The following is a 7,540-nucleotide window of genomic DNA, read 5'->3' as shown; positions in this document are numbered from 1 at the left end:
GGAAAGGGCTCTGTCAGGGGGCCAGAGAGTTCACTCAGCCTAAGTTTCTTTCTCCTCATACCTGGCCCACTTGGCCAGGGAATTGTGTTTTGCAAAAGATGAGACCTGATTGGCTCTGTGGGCACTCTGGGCACCCTTCCACCAGAACAGCTGCACATCAGGCGTCGCCATCCTTGGTGAGAAACCCCTGCCTCCCAATTGCAATCCCCGCGGCTCCTTTAGGGACCCATGACCCATCCCTCACACTGAGATTCAGGCCTGTAGAGCTCTGTCATTGCACTTTTCTTGTTTAATGATCACCCTCCACCTGTAAACTCTGAATTCAGAGGCAACACCTTCGGTTTATTCATCGGTGTTTTCAGGGTCTGGTTCAGTACCTGAAGTCTATTCTGCGGGGTTCCCAATCCTCTTGCTGCAAAAATAGGGAACTAATTCTCCTCGATGAAAACTTTTGGTGCTTGCTTAGCAGAAAGCCTGGAGTACTGCCAGAGGGAGAGCAACAGAGAAGCGAGACGGGGCAAAGACGGGACCCGGTGTGGCTGGGGACATGCCACCTCTATGCCCAGTTCCTTCTGTCCTCTCCCACACCCACACTCCTCATCTTCCCATTTCTCAGGGAGATTATCCGCAGGGAGGCATGGGAAGGTGCTAACCTGGATGGGCCCTCCGGGGTCTTTTTTTACACGCTCCTCGTTTTATAGAAATAAACATTATGACTACCCAGGTCCTCTTTCTTTGAACTTCAGCGTTTTCCTTTCACAGCGGAGGCCCAAGCCTTGGCCTCACATTAGAAAGCCAGCCCCTCTGATGGAAGCCAGGACTTCCTCCAGCCGGCAGACTGCTGTCCTCCGCAGCATAGATAACACAGAGGCCCCACGAGGGCACTTGTGAAATGCCCTTCCTGGAACTCGGGGCCCTTTGTTTAATTGACATCCTAGAAAAAACACTGTGACACGCCTGTCACTGCCGCCTCCAGGAACTCGTACTGAGGTTTCATGAATCTCAGGGGAGAAACTCTACTTCACCCCCCTGGCTACCGAAGCCTCATAATCTCAGTTAGAAATCAGAAGCTGAGTTCTCTCAAAGCAGGGTATCCTTGACCTTCATTACGCAAGCAGGAGAAGAATGAAATGAGACATTGATTGGAATGGCTATAGAACTGCCTCCTGGAACAAAATTAATATTAATATGATTAATTTGCCTGTTTACCTGATGATTTTAAATATTTCTGTCTGGAGGGAATGCACTTCTCTAGATCATTTTTCCAGCTCAACTGTATGCACCTAGCAGGAAATTTAGCTGATCACACTAATTTATTTTAATTAAAATTCTCTTTGGGCCAATTACAAAGAAACATACCCTCTCGCCCTAAAACCTAGCTAATTATCACAAGAGCATTTCGCCAACCCTGCCTGCCTGTATCTCCCTTCAGGTATCCTTCATACAGATCCTGGTACTATGAAACTTTCACAAAGTGAAGGCACAATCTAAATAATGGAGAACACCTAAAGACCTATATTTTCTCATCTTTATTAGAGCAAATTTGATACCATAGATTAATATAAATCATTGAAATAAATAGCACATTTGAATTGAACAAAATCAAATTTTTAGAAATATACAGGCTGCATTCCAGACAAGACAGAGAGTTTTGTTTGTTTGTTGCTTGATAAATGTCCTTTTAAAAAAAATCTATTTTATTGATTTTAGACAGGAAGGGAGAGGGAGATAGAAACATTAATGATGAGAGAGGATCATTAATTAGTTGCCTCTGGCACGCCCCACACTGGGGATTGAGCCTGAAACCCAGGCAGTGCCCTGACTGGGAATCAACCCATCACCTCCTGAGCCACACCAGCAGGGCTGAAACCTATGTAATTTTATAAGCTAACATCACCCAATAAATTCAATAAAAAAGAAAAATAAAGTAAAATAGGCACAAGTTTTTGATAATTTAATTTAAAAATATATACATTTATACATAGACTAGTTTATCACAGACATAGAGTGACCCAGATTTGTGCTCTTATTATCAATTATAGTTTTCGATTTCCCTTTGTATCTAAGGGATAATGACAACCCAGCTCATGAACAGTTAAGGATGAGTAAATCCTCATAGCTGTACCAATAGTCACAAAGATTTTAAATTATGAATGGTTATATTGCAAATAAACAAAACAAAAGAATGGCCCAATTTGCCCAGATCTATGTAGTAAGGGCTTGAGATTATGCTCCTCACACTTTGTGAGGGTAATAATTCAAACTGTCTAAATGAGGGACCCACAGTGTGTACCTGTAATTAGTTTTCCTAATTGGCACTGGGGTGGGGGGGGGAGGGTGGGTGGATTGATGACTCCTTATTTACTTTGTTCAAGAGCTTTTCATGCAGAGTAGTCATAGGGCCTTTTCCTGCTTCCTCATTTGCTAACTCCTTACAAAATTCCATCTAGGTCTGTATCTGTGCACTTAGAAAGATCAACAATTCTTTTATCGTACTAATGTATACATAAATAAAACAATGTGAAGGTCATTTCAATGCTGTATTAGTCTTCTTTGACACTGATTTTCAATTACTTAACATTAATTAATATTTCATAATTGTGTGAATGAGCCTGTGTGGATGAAGAGGGGCCACGTGCTAACCTGACAAGCCCAGAGGAGGCTTGCACGGCGACCTTGCAAACTCAGAGACCTGAAGTCACCACAAAGGATGTTCTGAAATTAAAACTTTTTTAACAAAAAGCAGTTTATGGTGGGTAGTCATGTGTTAGGCCAGTATCTTCCCTGACGAAAGTCCATCTACCTTAACTGAGCCTGTCTGTTGTCTTTTTGCATCTATGATAACGTATCATTGGAATGTCAAAGTAATTTTCCTTTTTCAGACCCCTGAAAAAGGCACCTTTCTGCAGAGACCGCAAACCCCCTCAAAGTCATTGAGTTTATTGTTGACTGTTAACTAGCCTATACCACCTAAGGAAAAGAAGTGTGTGACTATCACTTTACTTTTTATCCAATCCCAGAGGTTTCCCCGCTTGCCTTTCTCCCGCCTCCCTAATCTACTACCAGTGGAATTCATGTAACCCACCTACGTCTCCTCTTTCGATTGTAATGGATAAAATAACGTGCCAGATAACGTGCCATTATCTGAATCTGTTGAGATTTTTTTCCCAGCAATTGTCAACAGTTTGGCTCAAATAGACTCACAAAAATGCTTTACAGGTTTGAATGTTTCTTACATTGATGCTGCTGAAAACAAAAAGTATTTCTAGTTTATAGTCTTATATAATACAAGGAGAAATTTTTTAAAAGGAAAGGTTAAAAGCACATACATATTATATGAAGAACCACATTATTTACCCTACAGGTGGTAGCCACAAGCTATTCTTATCATTTATAATTGATCTTTGTTTATCTTTATGTCTGAAAGAAGATGAACACCCACATTATTTACCCTACAGGTGGCAGCTACAGACAATTCATATTATTTATAATTGATTTTTGTATATCTTTATGTCTAAAAGAAGATTGATGGCGTCTTTCATTATACACAGAATGGATTAAAAGTTACTGAAATGCAAGAATCAATAGTATTTTGTCTCTGGTTAGATTTGAAAAGTGTTTGGGAGGGGGGGAACGGGGACAAACAATTAAACATGACTCTACGCATTCATGCCTACAGGACCAGGAAACTGAGCTGGTAGATAGATAGGAAGATGTTAAAAAAAAAGTTTTTATTGATTTTAGAGAGAGAAGAAGGAAGAGAGAGAGAGAGAAACATCATCAGCTGCTTCCTGCAGTCCCCCCTACTGAGGATTGAGGCTGAAACCTGGGCATGTTCCCTGACCAGGAATCACACACACAACCTCTCTGTACATGGGATGACCCTCAACTAACTGAGCCATACTGTGAAAAGTCAGATGAACAGAGACTTGGAGAGCAATTTTAAAATCTTGCAGCCACAGAGAGATGAAAATGAAGGCAAAGTGTGTGTGCACATGTGTATGTATGTATATGTATGTGTGTATGTGTACATGGTTGTTTGTATGTTTTGCATGTGTGCATATGTGTGTGCATATGTGTGTATACGTGTGTGCATATGTGTGTATATGTGATCTTGAAGAAAAGAATGCAACTAGTATTCATCTCACAATCTAGAGAGTTTGTTCCTCTTTTTTTTTAAAAGGATGTTAAAAAAAAAGTTTTTATTGATTTTAGAGAGAGAAGAAGGAAGAGAGAGAGAGAAACATCATCAGCTGCTTCCTGCAGTCCCCCCTACTGAGGATCGAGGCTGAAACCTGGGCATGTTCCCTGACCAGGAATCACACACACAACCTCTCTGTACATGGGATGACCCTCAACTAACTGAGCCATACTGGCCATGACTGTTCATTCATTCTTTAAATCATTAATTCACTAATTCATTATTCATTTACCACACCCTTATGGAACAATTTAAGGCAATACACTGCCTCAGTCACTGAAGAAGCTTTCTACAAGCTCTCCATGTAAGTCTACAATAAAATTGGGAGGGAAAGACTTGCATAATGTGAACCAGTTGAGTAATAATAGAAGGAGTAAGTAATTGGGTTAAGAAATAATTGATTAATACAGACATGAAATAATAGGGGAATACAAAAATAGGATCATGGTGGTGGGTTATTCGTATTAGAACTGAGTTTTCTGGAAGACATGCAATTAAACTGCTCCATGAACTCAATTCATGCCCAGGATTTGTAAAGCATCTAGTGTTATGAGTGCTGCTGTGCTGGGCTAGGTGTGGTAAAGGATACCTTACACCCTGGAATAGGAGACAGATGTTTATGTAGAAATACAAGGTTCTAATGGTTAGGTGTGGGAAGTAAAAATACAAGTGAAGAACCAGTGAAGAGTCAATGGGGGAAATACAAAAATAATGGGGGCAAGAGATGGGAGCATCAGAGCAGGTTTGCATTGAGCTGGTGTGAAACTGCTTATAGGGTGAATTCCCTTTAAGGCACAAACCTTAAAAGAACATTAGGATTTAGCAGTTACTTATTGACTATAGAGAGGCCGGGTAGGGCAGAGAAGTGAACGAGGAAGAAGAGTGAAAAATAAGAAACAGAGACTCATTAGGGGAATAGGGGGAGGCAGTTTGGGTGAGGAAATGCATGCCGGTGGTTTTACACCTTCAAGGAAGTGCAAAAGCAATGTGGTAGGTCAGAGTTCAGGTGAAGGGACAGGACTTACCTTTGAAAAGGGGAAAACCCAGCTGGGCATGGATATCCAGGCAATCCATGTCCACGTGCCCCTCCTCTCCCACCTACAACACTGTAACAGCCATTCTCCCATGATCCCTAGGTCTGATGCCAGAGGGGCAAGTCCTAAGGGAAACTCATTCAAGCCTAGGGCTCTTGGCTTCATGCAGGACAGAATTTAAGACAGGAGCCAGACAAAAGGTTAAAGTGGAAAGCGGGGTTTATCAAGCAGAGAGGACAAGCAGGAAAAGCCACTCCATAGACAGAGTAGCGGGCTCTCCTCACCAGAGAAGGAAGAGACCTCAGCTGTCTCTAGAGGTCGAGCTTCTATCTGTTTGTAGTTTCTATAGAAAAGTGACGGTATGGGAAAATAGAATGGGGAAACAAAAACCATTGGGAGTAACTTTAGCCTTTACAAGGTGTATTTTGTGGTCTGTTTTCCCTTTAGGGTCTGAGTAAAAGATAAGGGATGGGTGAGTAGCTTTAATGAATCTTTGCAGGAATTTTCTTTGTCTGGAGGCTCTTCGTGGCCTTCTTGCATCTCAGAGGCCAGCCGAGTTCTGCCAGGCAGCACGGAGCAGGCCCCTGACTTGACTTTGTTTGACTCCAGTTGATTTGTATAGTTCTCATGCCCCTCTCCTATGGTAGACCCATTCTCCATCTAGTGGTCAGAGAGATCTTATGAAAGTGTCTGTCAGAATGTCTCACTCGTGGGAAATCTCCCCACTAGCATGAAAGCTAAATTCCTCGTTATCTCTCCAACGCCAGGGAGTCCAATTCATCAATGGCATTGAACGCCTATGTCACCTCCTCAGAGTCCTCGGCCCAATAACCCAGCTAAGGCAGCTTTTTAGTCACTGTCTACCATATTACCTTATGCTATCTTCTTAAAAAAAAAACCATATATATATATTTGATTTCAGAGAGTAAGGGAGAAGGAGAAAGAGATAGAAATGAAGAGAGTCATTGATTGGCTGCCTCCTACACACCCCACACTGGAGATCGGGCCCACAACCTGGACATGTGCCTTAACCAGAAATCAAACAGGTGATGTCTTAGGTCAATGCTCAACCACTGAACCATACCCAGCTGGGCTTACTATCTTCTTCATAGCACATATGGTGCCTGTCATATCTCAGATGTTTTCTTTATTAAAAATTGTTATTAAAAATTATATATTTACCCTCACTAGAATAGAAGCTTCATGAGAAAAGGGATTCTCTCAAATTAATGTGTCTCTACCGTCTACACTAACACCTGGCATAGAAGGGGCTGAAAAAAATGCATTTATTACCATCTTTCATTTTTAATTGTACAGTTCAGTAGCATCAAGTATATTCACATTGTTGTGCAACCAGTCTCCAGAACTTCATCTTGCAAAACTGAAATGCCATACTTATTAACCAACTCCCTACTTCCCTTTTCCCCAGTCCCATTCTACTGTCTGTTTCTATGGATTTGACTACTCTAGATACCTCTTATAAGTGGAATCATATAGTATTTGTCCTTTAGTAATTGGCTTCACTAAGCATAATGTCCTCAAGGTTTATCCATGTTGTAGCATGTGTCAGAATTTCTTTCCTTTTTCTTTTTTTTATATTTTATTGATTTTTTACAGAGAGGAAGGGAGAGGGATAGAGAGTTAGAAACATCGATGAGAGAGAAGCATTGATCAGCTGCCTCTTGCACACCCCCTACCGGGGATGTGCCCGCAACCAAGGTACATGCCCTTGACTGGAATTGAACCTGGGACTCTTCAGACCGCAGGCCGATGCTCTATCCACTGAGCCAAACCGGTTAGGGCTTTCTTTCCTTTTTAAGGCTGAATAATATTCCATTGTTTGTATATACCAGTGGTCAGCAAAACGCAGCTCACGAGCCACATGTGGCTCTTTGGCCCCTTGAGTGTGGCTCTTCCACAAAATAACACGTGTGTGGGCGCAAGTACAGTGCGATTGAAACTTCATGGCCCATGTGCAGAAGTCGGTTTTCGGCCTGGGCGAGTCTATTTTCAAGAAGTGGCGTTAGAAGAAGTGGGGTTGTCGGTCGGTCCGGCGACGGGAGACTCGACACAGGCAGACCACGGGATACGCAGCGCGGGGGAGGCGCGCGTGATTCATGCAGGAGTTGAGTGAGCCAGTCAGTCAGCAGTCTCATGTGCAGTGGTTAGTGCTAATCGCGTCCGCAAATCACGCGCAGGTGACCAAAGTACCTACTCGAAGCATAAAGTTACCTGTATTTTTCCAACCAGCTGCAAATCCTACAGGTATTTTTGTCATCAATTTAAGAATTGTAATTATTTTGTG

This window comes from Myotis davidii, unplaced genomic scaffold, assembly GCF_000327345.1.
Source record: "Myotis davidii unplaced genomic scaffold, ASM32734v1 scaffold346, whole genome shotgun sequence".
NCBI lineage: Eukaryota > Metazoa > Chordata > Mammalia > Chiroptera > Vespertilionidae > Myotis > Myotis davidii.
This window is presented reverse-complemented; position numbering follows the sequence as displayed.